At 45.4% G+C, this 25,185-nt stretch overlaps 2 long non-coding RNA genes across 2 annotated transcripts in view; both read right to left on the bottom strand.

Moving 5' to 3' along the window:
- LOC146831246 (uncharacterized) overlaps positions 1 to 25,185 on the bottom strand; it is a 525,430-nt gene that overhangs the window by 339,091 nt on the left and 161,154 nt on the right. The window lies entirely within an intron of this gene.
- LOC146831248 (uncharacterized) lies at positions 20,782 to 24,524 on the bottom strand. The gene is made up of 3 exons (XR_014961256.1): positions 21,738 to 24,524; positions 20,999 to 21,146; positions 20,782 to 20,841 (listed from the first exon to the last, which is right to left on the bottom strand). It is a non-coding gene; the product is annotated as an uncharacterized LOC146831248 (long non-coding RNA).

Here is a 25,185-nt window from a genome sequence, read left to right as displayed (position 1 = left end):
GTCCGTGTACCAGCAATTCTGCCTTTGCACAAAGCAGAGAGCCAGCTGGGACCTCAGATGCCATGAGGCTCCCCCCACAGTCCCAGGAAAAGCAACGAGTGGAAAGAGGTAGAATCCATGTCGGCAACGAGCTGTAAGAGGCAAGATAAAGGTGAGAAATGAGCAGAAAGAGGCAGAATAAAGGTCAAAAACAAGCAGAAAGAGGCAGAATAAAGGTCCGCAAGGAGCAGGAAGAACAAAAATAAATGTGAGAAAAGAGCAGAAAGAGGCAGAATAAAGTTCAGCAATGAGCAGAAAGAAGCAAGATAAAGGTAAGAAAAGGGCACATAGAGGCAAAATAGAGGTCAGCAATGAGCAGAAAGAGGCAAAATAAAGGTTAGAAACTAGCACAAAGAGGAAAAATAAAGGACAGCAACAAGCAGGAAGAGGCAAAATAAACGTTAGAAACAAGCTGAAAGAAGAAAATCAAAGGTTCGAAACAAGCCGAAAGAGGCAAAATAGAGGTCAGAAACTAACAGCAAGAGCAAAATAAAGGTGAGAAACAAGCAGAAAAGGAAAAAATAAAGGTTGGCAGAAAGAGGCAAATAATGGTGAGAAATGAGCAGGTAAGGCAGAATAAAGGTGAGAAACGAGCAGCAAGAGGCAAGATAAAGGTGGGAAATGAGCAGCAAGAGGCAGAATAAAGGTCAGAAATGAGCAGAAAGATGCTGAATAGATGTTAGAAACGAGCAGCAAGAGGCAGACTAAAGGTGATAAACAAGCAGAAAGAGGCAAAACACAGGTCAGCAATGAGCAGAAAAAAGCAAAATAAAGGTTAGAAACTAGCAGAAATAGGAAGAATAAAGGAGAGCAACAAGCAGAAAGAGGCAAATTAAAGATTAGAAACAAGCTGAAAGAGGTTAAACAGAGATCAGCAGCAAGAGGCAAAATAAAGGTGAGAAACGAGCAGCAAGAGGCAAAATAAAGGCAAGAAACTAGCAGAAAGAGGCAAAATTAAGATCAAAAACTAGCAAAAAGAGGTGGAATAAAGGTCAGAAAGAGGAAGAATAACGGTCCTAAATGAGAAGAAAGAGGCAGAATAAAGATCAGCAATGAGCAGAAAGAGGTAAGATAAAGGTGAGAAACGAGCAGGAAGAGGCAGAATAAAGGTGAGGAGGAGGAGTTGGCCTAACGGCTAGGGCGGTCGACCTCGAATCTGGGGAACTGGGTTCTAGTCTCGGCAATGACGCTGAACATCCTGTGATTCTGGGCATATCACGTAATCTCCCTGTGTCTAACAAAAATGAATGTGTTCTCATTTAACGCAACTGGTGCTATGCAAAGCGTTCTGATACCGGATACCTTTGGAAATAGTTTGCACTATATAAAGCTGCGTAAAAGATGAAATAAAAAAAATTGAGTAATAAGCAGAAAGAGGCAAAATAGAGGTAAAAAACGAGCAAAAAGAGGCACGATAAAGGTCAGAAAGAAGCAGAATAAAGGTCAGCAATGAACAAAAAGAGGCAAGATAAAGGTGAGAATCGAGCAGGAAGAGGCAGAATACAGGACAGAAACAGGCAGAAAGAGGCAATATAAAGGTCAGACATGGGCAGAAAGAGGCAAAATAGAGATCAGAAAAGAGTAGAAAGGTCAAAAAGAGGCAGAATAACGGTCAGACATTAGTAGAAAGAGGCAGAATAAAGATATGCAACGAGTAGAAAAAGGCAAGATAAGGATGAGAAACTAGCAGGAGGAGGCAGAATAAAGGTCAGAAACAAGTGGAAAGTTGCAAGATAAGGCTCAAAAAGAGGCAAAATAGAGGTTAGAGAGCAGCAGAGAGAGGCCATCTCATAGCAGCTAAGGGGAATTCAGTCCCAACCGGTAGTGCACCAGGAGGCACATTTGCAGAGTGGCTGAGAATGTGGAGAGGCCTCCTGACAAGGTCTCAGCAATCCCACTGTTGGGGACGTATTGGTGGCAACAATAGTAGTTCTTCTTGGCCCCAAAGGACCCTCAGCAGCCAAGGGGACCTCATTCCACAACCAATAGAGTGCCAGGAGGCACTTTTGCAGAGTGGTTGTGAAAGGGGTAGGTGTCTCTGAAGTAGTCTCAGCAATGCCTCTGTGGAGGACTTACTTACTTAGTGGCAAAAATTGGAGTTCTTGTACCTTAAGAACCTTTAGCAGCCAAGGGAACATCATCCCCCAACCAGTAGTGCACCAGGAGGCACGTATGCAGAGGCTAAGAAAGGGGGCTCAAATTCACTAAAAAAACAAAGGTTACAGGGACACAGACACTCACACATCCACTCACAGGCCCACTCAGAAACACACCCACTCACAGACCCAGACAGACACACCTACTCACAGATCTACTCAGACCCTAACACATCCAGTCACAGACTGTTAGTCCTGGCATCTTTTAGCTGGTTTCCCCTGTCTTTTTTTCTGATCCCTGTTTTTGCTGGTTTAATGTCTTTACGCACTTTCTCACTGCTGTCCACTGTTACAGTGCTCCTATTGTAAATTGTTTTATGGATTGGTGTTTCCATGATTGGCATATTTGATTTACTTGTAAATCCCTAGTAAAGTGCACTGAGAGTACCAGGGCCTGTAAATCAAATGATGCTAGTGGGCCTGCAGCACTGATTATGTCACCCACATGAGCAGCCTCTCAAAACTTTCTCAGATCTGCCACTGCAGTGTTTGCGCACAGTTTTTTCTACCATGTCAACTTGGCAAGTGCACCCATGTACCAAGCCCTAAACTTCCCTTTTATTACATGTGAGTCACCCCTAAGGTAGGCCCAAGGTACCGCTATGGGCAGGGTGCAATGTATTTGAAAGGTAGGACATGTAATGGTGTGTGTGACACCTGATAGTGAGATACAGTATATTTTGTTTCTCACTGTCAAAAGGCTATCTGTCCCATAGGACAGAATAGGGAATACTTTGTAAACTTTTCATGAGTATATCTTCTCATTGCGACAAGATGGAGAAATTGAGTTTAGTATGGCTGAACTCAGAAAGTAGAAATGCATCTTTTAGTAAAGATGATTTTTATGTTCCTCGTCCGAAAGTAGGTATGTTATGCTTAGCCATCCTATGTGCCCCGTATCGGAGTAGGACATTAGCCATGCTGTCGGAATTGAAGTTTGCAGGCTTATCAAGGCTTGCTTTGATAAACTGTGATATCCGGAGCGGCCACGTACCAGTTCCTATTGCTACAGGTTTCAAACCACAATTGCGGCTGCAATTTCTTTTTTTTAACACACTTATTTTGGAGCCACAACTCACTCTACAATTTCAGTTAGCCTTGAGAAGAAAATTCCTTTCGGACGAAACACGTGTTGGCTGCCTGTTGCTTATGAAATGGATTTTGACAAGAAATAAAGGACACATAGAAGGAAATAATGGACTTCTTAATGCCTACTTTACAAACTTGTTACAGCTGGACTGTTCCCATTGGGCGCAGGGTCAAGACTGATTTGAATATGGCTGTGTCCAAACTGGAATGGCATGGTGAGCAAAAAAACAATGGATTTATGCCCAGATCTCTGTACTGGGGTGAATGTATGACATTGTTCTGCATTCTGTCCATCAATTGTTGTTTTTGCATACTTTACAAGCTTGGACTGATTTTGGATGTGTCTCTGCATTTGTGTAATACAACATGTGTGCCCCTGGTGGGTTGTAGATTGACTTTCTGGCTTTAGAGTGACAGGGGCTGGGGATGAGCATTCTCTTCAGACAGCCACTGTGGGAGTTGTGGTGTGTCCTGCCTTTCCTGGATAAGGCAGGGCTGGGCTGAATAGACCTGGGCTCAATTTATAGTAGTGGGAGGATATTTCATTACACCTGAAAGGGCCTGGTCCACCTTGGATAATGCTGTCATCACCTCCTGCCTGAAAGCTAGGCCAGAGAGGACCAAACTGGTTTGGACTGAGCACATACACTCTCTTCCTGAGAAAACAGAAAGAAACTGAGTATAAATATTGGGGCCTATACCCCAGAACTTTAGAACTTGCTTGGATCAAGAAACCTGCCAATAAAAGAGCTGGAAGAACTGCCAGGAGGAGTACTGCCCCTTTGCTGTGTTGTTGCTTTGTTGGATTGTCCTGCAGTTGGTGCTTCTGCCTTGGGCTGAAAAAGGAATGGACTGAACTTTCTTCACTTGTTGCTGAGTATCTCCAAGGGCTTTAAATAGAGCTTGCCTCCTGTTCACAGAGTCTCAGGGACATCAAAAACGTCACTTACCTGTGGGTATCACCTCTGGAACCATGGGTTTCAGTTGCCACATGGGGTAAAGCAGCAGTCACCAATCCCGCTGCTGGCTCCATGTCCTGAAGGCACCGCAGAAGGCATCGCTAGACTTCGCACCATAACCTTGGTCTCACTGATAATGACAACTGCCACCCCCCACCGAGCCACTGCTTGCACTGCAACCTGTGGGCACTGCACTCTGCACCACCTCAATTCATCCATCTCCGCCGCCCTGGTCTCACCAACGACGTTGTTGCAGGCTAACCTCGACACCCATGGTTGCACCGTGGTTTGGGGCACCACTCTTAAGTCACATGATTCACCACCCCATCCCACACTGCAGTCTGGGCAGACCGATGCCAGCTCCCATCAACCGCACTGCCGCTTGCACCGTGACCTGTGAGCAGTGCCTCACTCCACACCGCAGCCCTGGTCTCACCAACGCCACTGGATGACCATCACTGAGCCACTGCCTACACCGCGACTTGAGGGAACCGCTATGCTTCACATTGCAACCACAGCAGTTGCCATGACTGGCCCACACCAACATGGTCGGCCGGAACCAAAGGTACTGTTTACAAGTCTGATGACACTAACACTGGTCCTGTAGGAACTGTTGGATTCTGTTGTTTTCAGCACTGCAGGAGCCCCAGACAGAGCTACTGTTTTAAGGAACTTCATTTTAAAGTCATTCATGCCAAGTGCATATTTTCAATAACTGTATGTTGGTCTCTTATCATTTTGGTCTTGTTTGCACAGATAAATATTGGTTATTTTTCTAAAACTGGTGTGGTGTCCTTTTTGGGTATTTTCACCGTATTGCTATGTTTTATGTGCAAGTGCTTCACACACTGCCTCTGAGATAAGCCTGACTGCTCATGCCAAGCCACCAAGGGGATGAGCAGGGGTTATTTCAGTTGTGTATCCCCCTTATCCTGAAGAAGGAAGGGTCACTATTTGGACAAAGGTTCAAACCGTTGCCAACTAGAGAACCCCATTTCTAACACAGACCCGCTGAGACACTTGCACACTGACTCACAAATCCACTCACAGATCCACAGAGACACTCACATGCCCAATCATAAACCTAATAATACACTCACACACCCTCTCACAGATCCACTCGGACACTCAAACACCCACTCATATATATACTCAGACACTCACACACCCACTCACAGACCCACTCAGACATGTGCACACCCAGTCACAGACCCACGCAGACACCCACAGCCATTCCCAAATACACACAGATGCTCGAAGACATACTCACAGGCTCATTCAAACACCCACTCATGAATCCAATTAGGCTCTCACACACAGCCTCACAGACTCACTCAGACACTCACATTCACTCACAGACCCACTCTCATACACATCCACTCACAAACCCAATCAGACACACACACACAAACAGACCCATACAGACACTCACACACCTACTCAGACACCCACACATCCAGTCAAAGACTCACTGAGACACTTATACACCTACTCTGATACCCACTCAGACACTCACACACTTACTGACAGACCCACACAGACACTCACACACCACCTCACAGATCCACTCAGAAACATACACTCCTGCTCACAGACCCATTGAGACACTTACACCAACTCACACACTCACTGAGACACCACAGATACTCAGAGACCCACTCACCGACCTACACAGCCATTCACAAATCCACTCATACACCCATACACCTTCTCACACATCCACTCACAGAACCACATGACCACTCACATACCCACTCTTAAAGGTCACAGGGACATTATAGTTAAGACAAAACATTAAAAAATCATAGAAATTCACTGACAAAAATAAAGGTTACAGGGACCTTATAGTTAGAAAAGAGATTTTTTTTTTAAACCTAGTAATTCACTGGAAAAACAAAAGGTTGCAGGGACATTATAGTTAGGAAGTGGAGTTAAAAAACATCTTAGAATCTCAATGCTGTTGGACCTGGCCCGTTTTGCAGGGTTATCCCAAAACATTTAACATTCTTCCTCCTATTTTTTTCTGATCTGCTTTTGTTGCCTTTAGGACTCTGGGAACTTTACCACTGCTCACCAGGAACATGCCTCCTTATCCCGCATTCTTTTTTTCTGCAGGGAATCACAACGCGGTCGTTACAACGACCGCGTTGTGATTCCGCATACCATTACTCCGCAAGTCAGAACAACGACTTGCGAGGGGGGGGCGCTGGATACTGGAATAGTATAATTTACTATTCCAACTGCAGCCTCTGCGGACAGTAGGGAATGTGTTGGATTTTAAATCCAACACCATCCCCCCTCCGCAAGTCGTTGTTCCGAATTGTGGAGTAATGATATGCTGAAAGTGAACACAACGCGGTCGTTGTAACGACCGCGTTGTGATTCCCTGCGGAAAAAAAGTTTCGTTATAAACGTTGTTTACCCTCACCAGTGCTAAAGTGCATATACCCTCTGTCTAAATTGTAATGGTGATTGGCTTATCCATGATTGGCATATTTGATTTAATGGTAAGTCTCTAATAAAGTGCACTGTGTGTGCTCAGGGCCTGTAAATCAAATTCTACTTGTGGGCCACAGCACTGATTGTGGCACTCCAACCATGTCTCAGACCTGCCACTGCAGTGTCTGTGTGTACAAGTTTGAACAGTCATGTCGACCTGGTAAGTGCAACCACTTGCCAGTTCCAAACCTTCCTTTTTACTTCATGTAAGGCACCACTAAGGTAGGCCCATGGAAGCCCCATGGGCAAGGTGCAGTGTATTTGAAAGGTAGGAGAGGGACTGGTGTGTTTTACACGTCCTGATAGTGAAATACTGCTAATTTAACTTTTCTTTAACTATTGCAAGGACTATCTCTCCCATAGTTTATCATTGGAGCTGTTTGTAACCTCTTACAAGTGTGACTTTCAATTGGGAAGAGATCGAGGTTCGGAGTTTGGGGTCCCTGAACTCACAATTTAAAAAATACATATTTTAGTGAAGTCAGTTTTCAAATTGCATGTTTGACAATGCCACATTTAGAAAGTGGTCTTTTCTTGCTTTACCATTCTGTGCCTCCACATGCCTGGGGAATCCGCGTCTGACGGAGGGTGACAGTGGGGCTGTTTATACGTTCATGCTAGACAGTAACACAAAGGGAGCTGAGGTGTGTCCTGCATATCCTGATGACCAATCACCAGGCTGATGAATCTTCTTGAGACAGAATGGTAGGAGGAGTTTCCACTGACACCTGAATAGGGCTGTGCCTGTCATCACACAAAGCTGTCTCCACCCCACTGTTGTATGGCTAGAGCCAGGTCAGGGAAAGGCAGGGTCTTGGGCACTACAAAGACTTTACTTTGAAGTTTGCCTTCTTCAAAGGCAGAAACTGGTATAAGTACTGTTTTACCATTAGGGTTCTTTTATAAACCCCACTTCATCACTGACATGAGTTGACCAAGGGTGGTGAGACAACCCTGGGGACCTTTTAGATCAGTACAAAGATCAACCGAGGTCCCACTGTCCAATAGATTTGCCCCATTATCCGATCTAGATTTATGCGATTGACTACAACCACCCATCCCTATACTGGCAGAGAACCCTGAAATTTCTTCATTGGCTCCCAAAATAGGAATGGAACAAACGGTGGCCAAGCAACATGCGAGCACGGAGATTCCATCACCTGCTGTAAACCATGAGGGTTAATTCCCCTGCTCAATCTCCTTCCTATCATGGAACATTGCCGGCCTAACCTCTAAAATTATGTCTTCTGATTGGTCAAACTATATTGAGCGTTATGACTTTATTGCCTTTCAGGAGACATGGTCCGCGAATATGATTTATTGCCTAGGCTATCTGGCTTTTGGTAAAGCGGCAATTGTAATCCGCAAAGGAAGACCTAGTGGGGGTTGATTACCTGGGTCAGGCAACAGTCATCTTTTCAAATAGAAGTGCTTCCAATTGATAGCCCAGATATTCTTGCCATCAAGGTTCGATCAGAGTGTGAGCCAGACTTTATATTACTTAATGTGTACGCGAGAGGGATAGCGGGTGGGAAAGCATCACCAACTATCTCCCACCTGGATACATTTATAAATGATTTAGAAGGTCTATAAGTATTGGTGTTAGCAGGTGATCTAAACTGCACATTTGAGCCTCTCGGTCTCGATGACCATAGCCTTAGTATGGAGGATGACTCGAACTGGGGGATACCATCTTTATTGCTGCCGCCAATTAACAAATGGACTGAGGCGGCTTTACAACTAAAAAGTTTATCTCTCGGGAGGGGTCTCAGGGCAGTTAATGGGAGATCGCCCTCAGATATGGAAGGCACCAATACTTTTAGTAATGGGACAAGAAGTAGTAAAATAGATTATTTTCTCATTAGTTGAGAGCTGTGGCCAAGACTTGTGGACATGATGGTCCAGCATAGACCGAAGAGTGATCACGACCCTTTATTATTAACTTTAGTAAGTATGGGATTGGATCCCTCTAGGGCTTGCTCGGAAATAGCAACAGGAGAAGTAATCATGTCACAAGATTGTCAACGGCTGAAATGGGCAGTGGTATCAGAAGATTAAAGTACCCTAAACCAGATTAAGCAAACCATTGAAGAAACACTAATATCTCTTTCCTCCGTAGCTACCCATGGTGACTACCTCTCCGGCCTCATGAAGGTACATGAGGACCTTTTTGCAAAATTGAAGACCTTTTTCACTAACAATAGGAGAGCACTTAGACATATAATAAAAACATCAGCCAAATGGTATGATGATGCATGTGAGTCGGCATTTAGGCATCTCTCACAAGCAATCAAGATGGGAGTCTCACAAGAGGTCAAAAAAGCAAGGGTAAACTATAAAAAAGCCCAATATAGGGCTAAGAAGAATTTTGACGATGGAAGATGGAAAGAATTAACTAATGCTAGCAATGGGAAGAATTGGACTAAATTTTGGCAATTAGTCAAATGGGGCAGCGGAGAAATAGGGCCCATACCAATTAATAATGTGTCACCTGAACTCTGGGTCTCGCACTGTCAGGCCCAATTTGCCTCCCCGCCAAGCATCTTAACTGAATACCCTGAGTTTATCCCTGAAGTTGTTTTAACATTTGCCACAGGGGAGATAGAAAGAGTCCTGGATGTTGTCCCAGCAGGAAGGGCCCAAGGCCCGGGCTGTATCCCGGCTGACATATACAAACAAGACAGGAAGAACTGGATTAAATATATCCACATCATCATAAATGCCTTGGCCAGAGGTGCTCCAATACCCGAAACTTGGCGGGGGCCGAAATTGTCGCAATATATATAAAAAAGGGGATCGCGCAAGTCCAAGCAACTATAGGCCGATAAGCCTAATTGATACCCTACAAAAAATCGTGGCTAGACTTGTGCTAGGTAGAGTTAACAAATGGGTAATTGATCAGGATGTAGTATCTACCTATCAAGCAGGTTCCCGATCACACGTCAGCACCATTGACCAAGTGTTTAGATTCACGATGATCTACTGGAGCACTGTGATCCTAGCAGGGATGACCCTATATGCTGCATTTGTTGATTTAAATTCAGCATTTGATCTAGTGCCTCGTTAAAAGTTATGGGATTCCCTAAAGGAGGCTGGGATGCCACCAGAGCTCTTACGTTTTATCATCAAATTGCATGAGGCAAATGATGCCCAGGTAAGGTGGGGACAACAGGGCGAACTAACAGATCGGTTCCAAGTTAATAGGGGAGTGCGGCAAGGGTGTGTTCTTGCCCCTACTCTATTCTCCCTGTTTAAAAATAAGGTTATCCTATATTACATCAACTTTCCAACTGATGCCCCAACTCTTGCCGGATCAAGGGTTCCACTCTTGAAATTTGCAGGCGATACTCTAATTTTGTCTAAAACACGATCTGGTCTGCAACGTGCCCTTGATAGATTTACTGATTTCTGCAACGACCATGAACTTGTAATCAACTTTGACAAGACCAAGTTCATGGTGTTGCATAAACACAAAACAATAAAAGGCAGAGTAGAAATGAATAATGCACCTTTGGAACAAACTGATACATTTAAATACCTGGGAGTAACCATGAGTAGGATGATTAACTGGAAATCTCAGTTAGATCTGCTAGTCCATAGGCACAATCAGCTAGCAGGAGCCCTACTGAAAGAACATCGACTTTCATATACTAAACCGGTGGGGCAGGCACTGGCAATGTATAATGGGAAAATCAGAGCACTATAATTTACGGAGCTTTGGGGATTTGAAAATCTATCGCCCCTAGTCCTTGCACAAAACAAGTTTTTGAGATCATTAACCGCCCTGCCCCAATCAACTCCTATTAAGCCCCTTCTGCTAGACTTAGGTTGCATTTCATTTGATGAGGCTGCAGGTTTTAGACCCCTTGCCTATTGGAGGAGGCTATGGATGACACCAGAGTTAGCATCTTATACCAATGCAGTAATGCACATTAGAAAAGCAGACTCGTCTTCAAAAATTAAATGGTTGCAAAAGATCAAGGGCACTCTGTTTGACATGGGGCTTGGCCATCTGTGGGAAGACCCAATAGGGAATTCTTTTCCTAATAAGAATGAGTATAAAGCATTTTACTGGGATATGATCAGTAAGAAGACAATGTCAATGGTGAGTAGTAGATCCCTAACAGGTATCTTCATGGAGCGTAAGCTTGTAATGAGAACAGAAGCTTATTGGAACTTTATCACGAGAACAGGTGATAGGAAATTATTTCACCAATTTAGAGTGGGCACCCTCCTGTTAAGACGTTGTACGGCAAAGTGGAACAATGCCTTAGACATCAACTGTCCCACGTGCCCATCCATGCGACACAGGTGGCTTAGCCGATGTGCGCTAATCTTGGCACCAGATCATGTAAGACAGCTTTGCGTATTTTGATAACAAACACTTGAGAAGACATAGTCATTGCCATGGCGAAATTTCTTAGCTGGACGTGGGCACTGCGAAGAATAAATTTGGAGGCTGTTTCAGTAACCTTACCTAGTGCTTAATCATGTATATCTGGTTATGCGGACTGCCCTCATGATAGAATCTTAAGGAAAATGTCTTCTATATGGACTTTCTCCCTAAATAGTAATTTTTACGGTTTGGATATTAATTGTTAAGTAATTGTTAGGACATTTTTCGATAATGATGATATTAGATTTCGTACTGAATTGTACGTTTTAGGGCTCGAATAGGAAAATATATCTTTTATCTTTTATAATACATATCTTCTCAGGGAACGATATTGGTGTGTTTTTCTCTTTCATTTTTTTTTTAAAATATCCATTTGATATTTTACGACACTTTTATGTTTGTACTGTGTCTTTTATGATTGAAAATTATCGAATGAAGACTAACTGAACTGGTATTAGTACTGGAGCTGTGACACCATAACTTCAGAACACTGCTGGACTAAAAGGACATACTTCCAAGAAGAAGAGCTTGAGAAGCTGTCAGAAGGGACTGCCACTTTGCTGTGTGCTTTGCTGTGTTGGCCCGCTGCCTGCTGTTTCTGTCCTGGGCATTGAAAGGACTGGACTTTGCTTTCTACATCCTGCTTGCCAAGGTTCTCCAAGGGCTTGTGTGGGCTTGCCTCCTGTTAAGAAGTCTCAGGGCCATCAAAGACTTAATCTGCAGCCCCCTGAACTTCTCTGCTGGGAGTTCTGACATGCCACATAGTGCCAATTCCAGTTCTGAGCCTTTGGAGGTGGTTTTGCTGCTAAGAATCAAGAAAATCCATACATTGACTACTCCGTACCTGTTTTTCTGACTCAGCACCACTGTGCGATTGAAAAACCAATGTATCGCTGCTGTGCAGCTGAAGAATCGATGCAGCACCTGCCGTGTGGCTGAAAGAACGACACAGTCTGAGTTCCGAGCAACGTGTCACCAAAATCTGTGGTGCTTGCTCCGATTTCAACAAGGGCCCTGCTGTGCAGCTGAAGAAATAGAGGCATCACCTGCTTTTTGGCTGGGAAATTGATGCAATGCCTCTTCTTCTGCATCAACTAAGCTTATCTGGATTTTTGTTGCATCGTCCCTGTGCGGCAAGTTCTTCATCAACGGGTCCCATCAGTATCTGGAGATCGACGCATCACCTCCCGTCGCAGTAAGGATCCAACCCATATCCCCCCTGACTGTAAGATACCGACACATCACCTCCCCTTGCAGTAAGGAACCGATGGATCACCTCGCCGTAAAGTAAGGAACTAACTTATCACTTTGCTTCTCCCCAGCACGTCACCTCTCCTGTGCCTGTTTTCGTCTTTGATTTTTGATGCATCCCAGGTACTTTGTGATAAAAGTGATGCATCCATAGTTTCATATGCACTGAACTATTTTGAACCTTTTAAAAGTCATATCTTGACTTGTCTATGTTGGATTTATGTTGCTTTGATCTCGTTTGATTTAGATAAATATTGGTTATTTTTTTAAACTGGTGTGGTGTCCTTTTGTCATTTTTTTCACTGTGTTACTGTGTGGGTATGTACAAATGCTTTCACACATTGCCTCTGAGATAAGCCGGACTGCTCCTGCCAAGCTACGATGGGGGTGAGCAGGGGTTATCTTAGCTGTGCGACTCTCTTGCCCTGACTAGAATAAAGGTCCCTATTTGGACAGTTTGCAAACCACTGCCAACTAGGGAGCCCCATTTCTAACATAAGCAAAAACCGAAGGTTACAGGGACGTTATAGTTAGGCTCAGATTTCACTCACATAAAACCATTGAAATTCAGCAGTTATACAGGCACATGCATCAACCATTTTTGTGAGCGCAAATGGTGCGATTTGCAAAAATCGGCCATTTGCACCCTCAAAAAGGGCATTTGCGATGCATCAAGGTCCAAGGCACTCGCAATTTGAGAATTCGCAATTATTTGCGATTTCTCAAATTGGAATTGCATTTAAGGAATCGTAATTTGCGATTCCTTAAATGCAATGCAAGAACCACTTTAGAATAGCAATTTCGCTAATAGGGGGTGCAAATTACCATGAAGTTGAACTTGATGGTAATTTGCAAAAACTTTGAAAAATGCACTTTAGTGCATTTTTCAAAGTTTCATGCTGTGTTGTGTGTCATAAGTGATGTCATGAGTGATATCACTGACCATGTTATGAGTGATGTAATATGTGACATCATCAGCAGTGCACTGCGGGCGCACAAGTTATAGTTAGCTGAACTAACTATAACGGGGGAATTTCACTGGTTTTGTACGAGTGAAATGTCCAACTAACTATAACGCCCCTGAAACCTATCATTTTTTCAGTGAATTTCTAAGGTTTTTTTAATGCTAATTTCTAACTATAACGTGTCTAAAACCTATGTTTTTTCAGTGAATTTCAAAGGTTTTTTAAATGCTAATGCCTAACTATAACGCCCCAGAAACCTATGTTTTTTTCAGTGAATTTCAAAGGTTTTTTAAATGCTAGTTTCTAACTATGCCTACAGAGGAAGGACATGTGATGAAAGAAGAAACAATGCAAAGAAAGAAAAAAGAAATGCAGAAAGAAGCAACAGAAGTCCTCAAAGACGAAGAAAATTGTAGGAAGAAGCAAGACATGTGCAGAAAGAACCAACAGAGGAGCAGAAAGAGGCCTTGTTACAAAATCATCCTGCGCCCACAACTTTTTAAGACGGGTACTGGTGTTAACTTACTCTGACTAACCAGGCCTAGAGCCAGTGGTATGCTAAAAGACACTTAGAATACAGTGAAAACACCTACATACACTAGGGAACACTATGCGTTGGGGTACCCCTGTGATTAGCATGACCTCCTCTGTAAGCCCCTAGTACATAATAGGGCAGGGGGGTTAAAACTACCTCTTAAAATGTGTCATGGGGTGCGTTTGCACACTGGTGAAGGGAGGGGGGAGCCTGAGGTGACATGTGTGCAAACATGCCCTGTGGGCATTTGAAGTTGGGGAATAAAGAGTCCCCTTGAATCCTGAGGGCCCCTGGGGGCCAACTAAACCACCAGGTATGTCCAGTAAGTGCCACAGAGTTGCATTGCAGAGAGGTGTAAAATGGGGCATGGCCTCGGACCACTTCTCTGCAACGCAGCTCTGTGGTGCTTACTGGAGGTACATGGTGAGCTAGTTGGACCCAGGGACTCTCAGGATTAAAGGGGACTCTTTATTCCCCAATTTAAAACGCCCACAGGGCATGTTTGCATACATGTCACCTCAGGCTCCCCCCCCTCCCTTCACCACTGTGTAAACACGCCCTGTGACCATTTTAAGTTGGGAGATTAAGTCCCCTTGAATCCTGAGGGTCCCTAGGGTCCAACTAGCCCACTAGGTACCTCCAGTAAGCGCCACAGAGCTGCGTTGCAGAGAGGTGTAAAAAGGGGCACGGCCTAGACCACCTCTCTGCAACACAGGGCAGTGGCACTTACTGGAGGTAAGTGGTGGGCTACTTGGCCCCCGGGGACCCTCAGGATTGAAGAGGAATGAATTCCCCAAGTTAAAACACGCCATAGGATGTGTTTGCACACATGTCACCTCAGGCCCGCCCCCTCCCTTCACCACTGCGCAAAAACGCACCCTGTGGTGCATTTTGAGTTGGGGGATAAAGTCCCCTTGAATCCTGATGGTCCTTAGGATCCAACTAGCTCACCAGGTACCTCCAGTAAGCGCCACAGAGCTGTGTTGCAGAGAGGTGTAAAAAGAGGCATGGCCTCTGAACACCTCTCTGCAACGCAACTCCCTGGCACATACTGGAGGTACCTGGTAGGCTATTTGGCCCCCAGGGACCCTCAGTATTCAAGGGGAATTAATTCCCCAACTTACAACTCGCCAGGGGGCGAGTTTGCACAATGGTGAAGGAAGGGGGCGGGGCCTGAGGTGACATGTCTGCAAACACGCCCTGTGGCGTATTTTAAGTTGGGGAATTAATTCCTCTTCAATCCTGAGGGTCCCTGGGATCCAACTAGCCCAGCAGGTACCTCCAGTATGCGCCAAGGAGCTGTGTTGCAGAGAAGTGTTCAGAGGCTATGCCCCTTTTTACAACACTCTGCAGTGCAGCTCCGTGGTGCTTACTGGAAGTACCTGGTGGGCTAGTTGGCCCCAGGGGACCGCCGGATTGAAGAGGAATTAATTCCCCAACTTAAAACGCGCCACAGGGAGTGTTTGCACACATGTCACCTCAGGCCCGCCACCTCCCTTCAACACTGTGCAAACGCGCCCCGTGGCACATTTTAAGTTGGGGGATTAACTCCCCTTGAATCCTGAGGGTCCCTGGGGTGCAACTATCCCACCAGGTACCTCCATTAGGTGCCACGGAGCTGCATTGCAGAGAGGTGTAAAAAGGGGCATGGCCTCTGAACACCTCTCTGCAACGCAGCTCCCTGGCGCATACTGAAGGTTCCTGGTGGGCTAGTTAACCCCCAGGAACCACCAGTATTCAAGGGGAATTTGTTCCCCATCTGCAAACGCGCCAGGGGGCGCGTTTGCAGAGTGCAGTAGGGAGGGGGCGGGGCCTCTGGTGCGATGCCGGTCTTTTCTTATTATTTATTTTTTTAAGAAGGGGTGGCTGTGTGGCCCCCCTTCTTTTCCTATTTTACTTGCCCTGGGGACCCCATTCCCGGGGCATGGTAATTTTTTTTTTGCCCCCTCCTCAGACCATTTATGGACCCGGGGATCCCATCCCCATCCCCAGGGGCCAGCCTTTTTTTTTTTTTTTTTTTTAGGAGCGGTTCCACGAGGCCCCCCTCCCGGGCCCCCCTCCCACCTTTTACCCCCCGGGGCTGGGGGGTCTGTAACTTGCATACTTAGTGCCCCGGGGAGATGGCAGTCCCCGGGGCGTGTGGGGGACTCAAGCCCCCCACACAGGTTTTTTTTTTTTTTTTTTAAACAAGCCATGGGGTGTGGTGGTCCCCAGGGCTTGGGGGAGCCTTTGAGCCCCCCCACCCATTTAATAGAAAAGCCCCGGGGGTGGCGGTTCCCAGGGCTGCGGGGAGCCATGAGCCCCCCGCAAATATTTTAGAAAAGCCCCAGGGGTGGCCTTTGAGCCCCCCACCTATTTCATTCACAAGCTGGGGGGCTGGCAGTCCCCAGGGCTGGGGGGCCCCTTTAGACCCCCCCATTACAATAGAAAGATGGAGTCCGCGCTTCATTTTTTTTTTCGCGGCCGGATCTGCAGATCCTCCGCGCATCCCGTGATTTAAAAAAAATAATAATAATTTTTGGGGGCCCTGGGGGTCCTTGTGGGATCTCTGAGCAGGCCTAGGGGGTCAGGGTGTTTCTACCCTGCCCCCTTTTCATGTTTTGCGTGTTTGTTTTTCTTTTTTCTTGTGCCTCAGTTCTACCGAGGCACAAGATGGCTGCCAACACTTCCTGGTTTGGAGTGTTGACAGCCAATTAGCATGAAGCTCATGATCGGGAGGGTGCGCGGATCCTCCACGGCCATAGATATCGCTATCTTTATTTCTTAATTTCTCAAAAACTACTGAACGGATTTACACCATTTTTAAAAAAGGTCCCTTTCTGAGACAAGCAGTACCTTTTTGCCAAATGTGGTGTAATTCTGTTAAGAAGTATTTGCTATAACAGTGTCTAAAATTTCCTATGGGAAAATGATTTTTTCACCACTATTTTTTTAATTTCTCAGGAACTACTGAACGGATTTGCACCATTTAAAAAAAAGGGCGCTTTCTGAACCAAGGGCTTCCCTTTTGCCAAATTTGGTGTAATTCCATTAAGCAGTTTGGGCTGTAGCCATGTCTAAAGTTTCCTACGGGAAATAACATGGGGAAAATGCATTTTGGGACACCCCTTTTGTCTCGGCCCCTGCTTGACAATCACCCCCAAACTTTCAGGATAGGAGCTGACCGGAACGGGCCATTAGTTTTGAAAATTTTGCGAAGATTCATCAACCGGCGTTAAAGTTATTGGGAATAGAATGTTACGATTTTCCTATGGATAATAGGTCCTAACTATAACTACCTACTGGCGACCGCCAGTAGGTAATATATATATATATATATATATATGTACGTATGTATATATATAGATATCTATCTATGACCTACTGGTGGTCGCCAGTAGGTAGTTATAGTTACAACCTAGTTTCCATAGGAAAAACATTGATTGATTTGCTAATAACTTTGGCGTCATGTGACGAATCCTTGCGAAATTCTCCAAAAAAAAGGTTGATCCAGGTCAGCTTCTATACTGAAAGTTTGGGGGTGATTCGTCAAGGGGGGCTGAGAAAAAAGGGGGTCCCAAAACGCATTTTCCCCATGTTAATTTCCATAGGAAATTTTGCGACGATCTACATCACGAACAGCTGAACGGAATTACCCTAAATTTGGCAGAAAGGTAGAGCTTGGTTCAGAAAGCAACCTTTTTTTAAATGGTGTAAATCAGTTCAGTAGTTTTTGAGAAACTCAAAAAATAAGAGTAAAAAAATCAATTTCCCATAGGAAACTTTGTGCAAGGCTACAGCTGAAACTACTGAACGGAATTATCCCTAATTTGGCACAAAGGTAGTGCGTGGGTCAGAAAGCGACCTTTTTTTAAATGGTGTAAATCCATTCAGTAGTTGCTGAGAAATTAGAAAAATAAAGTTTCGATATCTGAGCGGAGCCTAAGTCCCGTGCACAAGCTTCACTGTGATTGGCTGTCAACACTCCAAACCAGGAAGTGTTGGCAGCCATCTTGTGGCTCGGTAGAAGCGAGACGCTAAAAAACAGAGAAACAAAGGTAGAAAAGAAAAGAAGGGGGCAGGGTAGAAGCACCCTGACCTCCTGGGCCTGCTCAGGGAGTCCCAGAAGGACCCCCAGGGTAAAAGAAAACATTTTTTTTTTTTTTAATCGGCGTTATTCACGCTGGGGTTGTGGGTTCCGTGTTTTATTTGAATGAGACCCCGGGGTGCGCTAGGTCCCGGGGGCATTTCTTAAAAAATAATAGCGGGGGCTCGCTGGGGCTGCGGGGCCCGCTGGGGTTCCCGCAGTCTCAGGGCTTCACTCATGTTGGGAGGGGGTTTGCGCGGCCCCCATCCTGGAGCCCTACATCTTTTTATAACTTTGTCGTCGTTTGATGATTCTTTACGAAATTTTCCATAAAGTTTCTCTTTTTTGATCAGCTCCTATCTTGAAAGTTTAGGGGTGATTGGTCAAGGGGGGGCTGAGAAAAAAGGGGGGTGTCAAAACGTGTTTTCTCAATGCATTTTCCATAGGAAACTTTAGACAAGGCTACAGGTCAAACTGCTGAACGGAATTACGCCAAATTTGGCAGGGAGAAAGGTCTTGGTCATTGTTGAAATGGTGTAAATCCGTTCAGTAGTTTTTGAGATATTAAAGGAAAAAACAATATGTATTTCTGGTCGGTGCCTAACTGCCGAGCACGAGCTTGCCCCTGATTGGCTGCTAACACTTCAAAGCAGGAAGTGTCCTCTGATTAGCTGCTAACACTTCAAACCAGGAACTGTTAGCAGCCATCTTGTGCCTCGCATCAAGTGAAAATATAAAAGAAAGGTTCCGGGGGCAATTTAATATAGCGGAGCTCTGTGTAATGATGATTTGGACGCAGTGAAGGTTTAAGATTTATTAATAATAAAGGAGAAACAGGTGAGCACCAGGCAGCACGACTTCCACTCCAGGACACCAGTAGGAAGATAACCCTTTTATGCTCCCTGTGCCCAACATCACTACTTCGCAGCTATGCCTTTAGAAGCCAGTCCGTCGGCTCGCAGCTGTCTACCTTTGCGAGCTAGTATGCTGATGTGCCTCTACCTCTGCGAGCTACTACACTGCTGTTCCTTTGGGAGTGAACGGCTCGTAGTTCTGCCTCTGTGAGTCGAGCAGACGGGCCGCAGTTGTCCCTCTGCGAGCCTGGGTACGAACTGTTCATAAGGGACACTATATGAGCATTGAAAAGCCATTTTGTGATTCAGTCCATCAGCTGGCATCTGTACGAGGCATTTCTGAAAACATATCGGAGCTCTTTCTGTGAGAGATACCCCTTTCACGCTGCGTCTCCCCACATTAGCAGGTAAGGCACCCTCTTCCCACATCACCAGCATACCCCCAACAACCTTCTTGGGCCCGGAAGTGTCCCTCTACGAACTATTAATAAAAAGATGCTTGTGAGGTTGGAGAAATAAGAATCTTAGTCATGTATAGATTTACATATAAAACATTTTATTAAAACAAAACAACAACAAATAAAACTTTGTACAGCCGTGGGGTGTCATCGCTGGTCCATTTGTGATTCACAGCCTGCAAGACAAAAAAAATATAAGATGGTGCGTCATGCCTCCAGCAAAGGAGATAGAGAGAGAGAGAAAGAGTGAGAGAGAAGAAGAGAAAGAGGGAAAAGAGAGAAAGAGAGAGAGAAAGGAAGACAGAGAAAGAGAGATAGAGTGAGAGAGAGAGGAAGACAGAGAAAGAGAGATAGAGTAAGAGAGAGAAAGAGTAAGATACAATGAAGAGAGAAAGAGAAACAGTGTGAAAGAGAGGAAGACAGAGAGAGAAAGAGTGAGAGAGAGGAAGAGAGAGAGAAAGAGTGAGAAAGAGGAAGAGAGAAAGAGTGAGCTTCAAGGAAGAGAGAAACAGTGTGAGAGAGAGGAAGACAGAGAAAGAAAGAGAGAGAAAGAGTGAGCTACGAGGAAGAGAGAAAGAGAGAATCAGTGTGAGAGAGAGGAAGAGACAGAGAAAGAGTGAGAGAGAGGAAGAGAGAGAGAGGAAGAATGAGAGAGGAAGAGAGAAAGAGTGAGAGAGAGGAAGCCAGACAAAGAGAGAAAGAGTGAGACAGAGAGGAAGACAACAAGAAAAACAGTGTGAGAGAGCGGAAGAGAGAAACAGTGTGAGAGAGAGGAAGAGAGAGAAAAAAAGGGAGAGAGAGAGATAAAGAGAGAAACAGTGTGAGGGAGAGGAAGAGAGAGAGATAATGAGAGAGAGAAGAAGAGAAAGAGAGAAAGTGAGAGTGGGAGAGAGAGAAAGAATGAGAGAGAGAAAGAGAGAAAGAAAGAATGAGAGAGAGAGGAAGAGACAGAGAGAGAAAATCTTCACAGCTCACCTTTGTGTCACCGGTGTGTCTCCAACCACGTGCCGGGACATAGTGCACACTCACGTTTAGTGATCGGAAAGATAGTATAGATTTAGTTATTGCAGAGTACATACAACTGCACACGCGAAATTCTCTGTTTCAAGGAAGAGAGAAACAGAGTGAGAGAGAGGAAGAGAGAGAGAGAAAGAGTGAGAGTGAGGACGAGAGAGAGAGAAAGTGAGAGAGGAAGAGAGAAAGAGTGAGAGAGAGGAAGACAGACAAAGAGAGAAAGAGTGAGAGAGAAAGGAGGAGAAAGAGTGAGAGGAAAAGAGAGAAAGAGTAAGATACAAGGAAGATAGAAAGAGAAACAGTGTGAGAGAGAGGAAGAGAGAGAGAGAAAGAGTGAGAGAGAGGGAGAGAGAGAGAGAGAAAAAGGAAGAGAGAGGAAGAGAGAAAGAAAGAATGAGAGAGAGAGTAAGAGACAGAGAAAGAGAGAAAGTGTGAGAGAGAGAAAAGAAGAGATGGAGAGGGAGTGCTGACACTGGAGAAAATCCTCACCGCTCACCTTTGTGCCACCGGTGGGTCTCCAACCTAGTGCCGGGACATAATGCACCCTCAAGTTTAGTCATCTGAAAGATAGTATAGAATTAGTAATTGCAGAGTACATACAACTGCATATGCCTAATTCTCTGTTTCAGCAATGCGTACTCAGGTTGCTGCAGCCCATCCACTCCCACCGCCCAGAGTTGACTGCCCGCTGCTGCGGAAAGAAGCCTCTCTGCTCACCTTCCGCCACCGGCGTGTGTATAAGAGGGTGCACCATGTGTCGAAACAACTTTCTGAGGCATTGTCAGGATGGCTACGCATCATCGCAGATTTTTCACGCGTTCAGCTTTGGTGGTGTTGGGGGGAATGTTGATTCGTGAATCACAGCCTGTTAGATAAAAAGAAAGATATGATTGTACGTCATGTGTCCGTCAAAGGAGAGAGAAAGAGAGAGAGAAAGAGAAGGAAATAGTGAGAGGAAGACAGAGAGAAAAAGAAAGAAAGAGAGAGAGGAAGACAGAGAGAAAGAGTGAGAGAGACGAAGAGAGAGAGAGAAACAGTGAGAGAGAGGAAGAGAGAGAGAAAAAGAATGAGAGAGAGGAAGAGAGAGAGAGAGAAAGAGCGAGAGAAAGGAAGAGAGACAAAGAGTGAGAGTGAGGAAGAGAGAGAGAGAAAGAGTGAGAGAGAGGAAGACAGAGAAAGAGAGAAAGAGTGAGATACAATGAAGAGAGAAACAGAGAAACAGTGTAATAGAGGAAGAGAGAGAGAAACAGTGTGAGAGAAAGGAAGAGAGAGAGATAAAGAGTGAGAGAGAGGAAGAGAGAGAGAAAGAGTAAGAGAAAGGGTGAGAGAGAGAAAGAGTGAGAGAGAGGAAGAGAGAAAGAGAGAAAGAAAGAATGAGAGAGAGTGTAAGAGACAGAGAAAGAGAGAAGGTGTGAGAGAGAGAAAGGAAGAGATGGAGAAAATCTTTGCAGCTCACCTTTGTGCCACTGGTGTGTCTCCAACCACGTGCCGGGATATAGGGCAGCCCTCAAGCTTAGTCATCTGAAACATAGTATGGAATCAGTAATGGATGAGTACATACAAGTGCACAATTTGTGAATCACAGCCTGCAAGACAAAAAGAAAGATAGATGGTGCGTCATGTGTCCAGCAAAGGAGAGAGAGAGAGAGAGAGAAAGAGAGAAAGAGTGAGAGAGAGGAAGACAGAGAAAGAGAGAAAGAGTGAGAGAGAGAGGAAGAGAGAGAGAAAGAGTGAGATACAAGGAAGAGAGAGAGAAAGAGAGAAACGGTGTGAGAGAGAGGAAGAGAAGAGGGAGGAAGAGTGAGACAGAGGAAGAGAGGGAGAGAGGGAGAGAAAGAATGAGAGAGAGAGAAAGAGACAGAGAAAGAGAGAAAGAGTGTGAGAGAGAGAAAGGAAGAGATAGAGAGTGAGAGAGAGAAAGAGTGTGAGAAAGGAAGAGATGGAGAGGGAGAGTGAGTGTTGACACTGTAGAGAAAATCCTCAGAGATCACCTTTCTGCCACCGGCATGTGTCGAAGAGGGTCCACCATGTGCCAAAGAAACCTCCTCACCTATTGTGTACACACGGCGCAGCGGAGCTCACAATTCAGTTTGATTGTTGATTGCAGTATGGCCACGCATCATCGCAGGCCTGCTAGACAACAAGTTAGATGAGATTGTGCGTTATGCGTCCATCAAAGGAGAGAGATAGAGAGAGAAAGAAAGAGTGAGAGGAAGACAGAGAGAAAAAGAAAGAAAGAGTGAGAGGAATACAGAGAGAAAGAGTGAGAGAGACGAAGAGAGAGCGAGACACAGTGAGAGAGAGGAAGAGAATGAGAGAAAGAGTGAGAGAAAGAGGAAGAGGGAGAGAAAGAGAGAAACAGTGTCAGAGGAAGAGAGAGAGAAAGAGTGTGAAGAAGAGAAAGGAAGAGATGAAGAGGAACAGTGAGTGTCCACACTGTGTACAAAACCATCACAGCTTACCTTTATGCCACCGCTCTGTCTCCAACCACGTGCCGCGACCTATTGGAACTCTCAAGCTCCCACATCTGAAAGATAGTACAGAATTAGTAATGGCAGAGGAGTGTTGGATTAGGATTCAAAATCAGCCCGGGCATGCTAAAAAAAAAGTGTCCCACATTTGATTATTGCCTTTCCTCAAAACACTGCTTCGGCAAAATTTTCTTTAAAAAAGGGGGGGTAGGAGAGATATAAAAAAATGCACGGATTTGTTTACACTGGTGACTTAAAAATAAGTGAGGCCACTTCTGCTCAGGCCCCCTGCCCTGCTAGGTATGCATACATTAATCGGCGGCCCTGCGAGAGAAAGAAAGTGACACCTCTGCCTGTTGCTAAACGTGAGGTAATGACGCCCATCTGTCTCCAGAAAGGCCATTCAGACACCCACTGGGCCAATAGCTGTATCCAAACAACAGCGACACTGGCCAAATCTGTCCCCCAGACTGCTCCAAAAAGAACCCACAGTTGGATCTTGGCACCGGCTCCTTGGGCATTGCGCCAGTGCCCGAGTTACAAATCCGACGCTGTGGCAGAGTACATACGAGTGCGTATGCCTAAATCGCTCTGCCATCTTTCTGCATTCAGGCTGCTGTACCTCATCCACTCCCACCGCCCAGAGGTATCTGCCTGACGCTGCGCACCAAGGCCTCACTGCTCACCTTTTCACGGTCACGGCACCCTCCACATCATGCAGCTCTGTTCTGCAAGCTAATAGATCTCACATTTGGTAGTGAGTCTTGATATCACCATGGCAGAGGACATACTAGTGCACCTATTATCATCGGAGGTTGTACACCCGCTCATTGCTTGCGGTGCTTCTAACTCAGTGAGAAGTGAGGCCATGCACGTGGTGGTAGGCCCTCGCTGTTGGGCTCAGGCCTACACTGCGGTGCAGCAGAGCACACAAAACATCAAGTGTCCGGACCACCGGGAAGGGCCATCACCATGGTGGTGTGACTGTGCCAGCTGCAGTGCATGTATTGCGAGCAACTCTAAAATGGCATAGAGCACGTGCGCCCGGTCTTTTTTATTAGTAGGGTCACGTGTCCTGTGACGCCAGTGCTGGATGGGTGTGGTGTGGGTGTATACCAGCCGTGAGGGAGTGGTTGTGGCATCAGTGTTGCCAGATTGGGCTAGATCATGCACAATTGGTCTATAGTTTGTCGGTTGTGTGGTAAAATGTTAGTTTGTGGTAGTTGCCAGATTATAAATATATATACAGTGCTCCAGCAAAGTAGTATGTTAAAGCGCTTTATTAGACAAATATTTAATTGGCATTCTGCTACAACATCAACTCCAATGCATTCACCGCCTGCTTGACGCAGTCCAAGCCCCTCCTTCCCTAAAGTAGCAATATTGGGCTACTTTGGGCTACTTTTTGGTTGGCTTTGGGCTATAGAAAGATTTAAAAATCTGACAACACTGGATGCGGGTGTCCGTGTTGGAGTGCTACCGTTACCCGGGTTGCAAAAGCCAAAGTGTCACTCTGTGAGCCAAGTCCAACAATATGGCCAACATGGAAGGTACGGGAATTCCTGACCCTATATTCATCCATAGTTCCACACAAGAAAGATGGTGGACATGAGACATCTGTGTGGATATGAATATTTATTGCACATTCAGTGGAGTGTTGCAGCTGTAGCAATACAGGGCCATGGAAAGTAGAAGTTTCAGTTTTTGGCACATGGAGGGCAGCCAATTAGAGACAAGCTTGTTGTCGGAGTTTGGCTGCGCCAACATATGTACTTATACAATCACTGCGACGATCCTCACGCACTTATAAATTCACTATACACTCTGCTTGCAGTACTCTAATGATGCAGTCTCTACGTAGTACTTGCACAATGACTGAGACAAAGTTACATAACTAAAGTTTTCCCCCACTGTCAAAGGTAAAATGGTTGCATACGCTGTCCAGAGCACTATGTAATGTGGTAGGGCCTAGGGGCAGCATGTTGCATACATAATGAACACTCGGACACAGATAGATAGTGGAACTGGGTACAGGCACGTGCGCTCGACTCCTTTTTATTACCAGGTTCACATGTCCAGTGACGTCTGTGGTGAATGCATGTGGGGTGATTGTAAGCCAACGCGTCGGGAATGGTTGGTGCTGGCAACAAATACAACAGTAATCATTGGATCAGACACAGAGATTCAATCATAAAGGGTCAATGATTTGTGCTGCACTAAGGTACGCGTACCAGATATGAAATCATACAGAAAAGAGCCTATCGTAAAGGGTTCATGACTTGTGATACACTGAGGTAGGACAGCAGATGTGAAATATACACAAAATATTGTATCAGAAAGGGCGCATGAGTTGTGCTGCACTGAGATAGTGGCATCAGAAGTATTTAGCGTCTGTGCAGCCAGCGATGATGCGTGTTCCGGGCGGGCTGCACT

The sequence above is a fragment of the Triturus cristatus genome, chromosome 5_1, assembly GCF_964204655.1.
Source record: "Triturus cristatus chromosome 5_1, aTriCri1.1, whole genome shotgun sequence".
NCBI lineage: Eukaryota > Metazoa > Chordata > Amphibia > Caudata > Salamandridae > Triturus > Triturus cristatus.
Note: the sequence above shows the minus strand (reverse complement) of the source record. Positions and strands in the feature narration are given on the sequence as shown.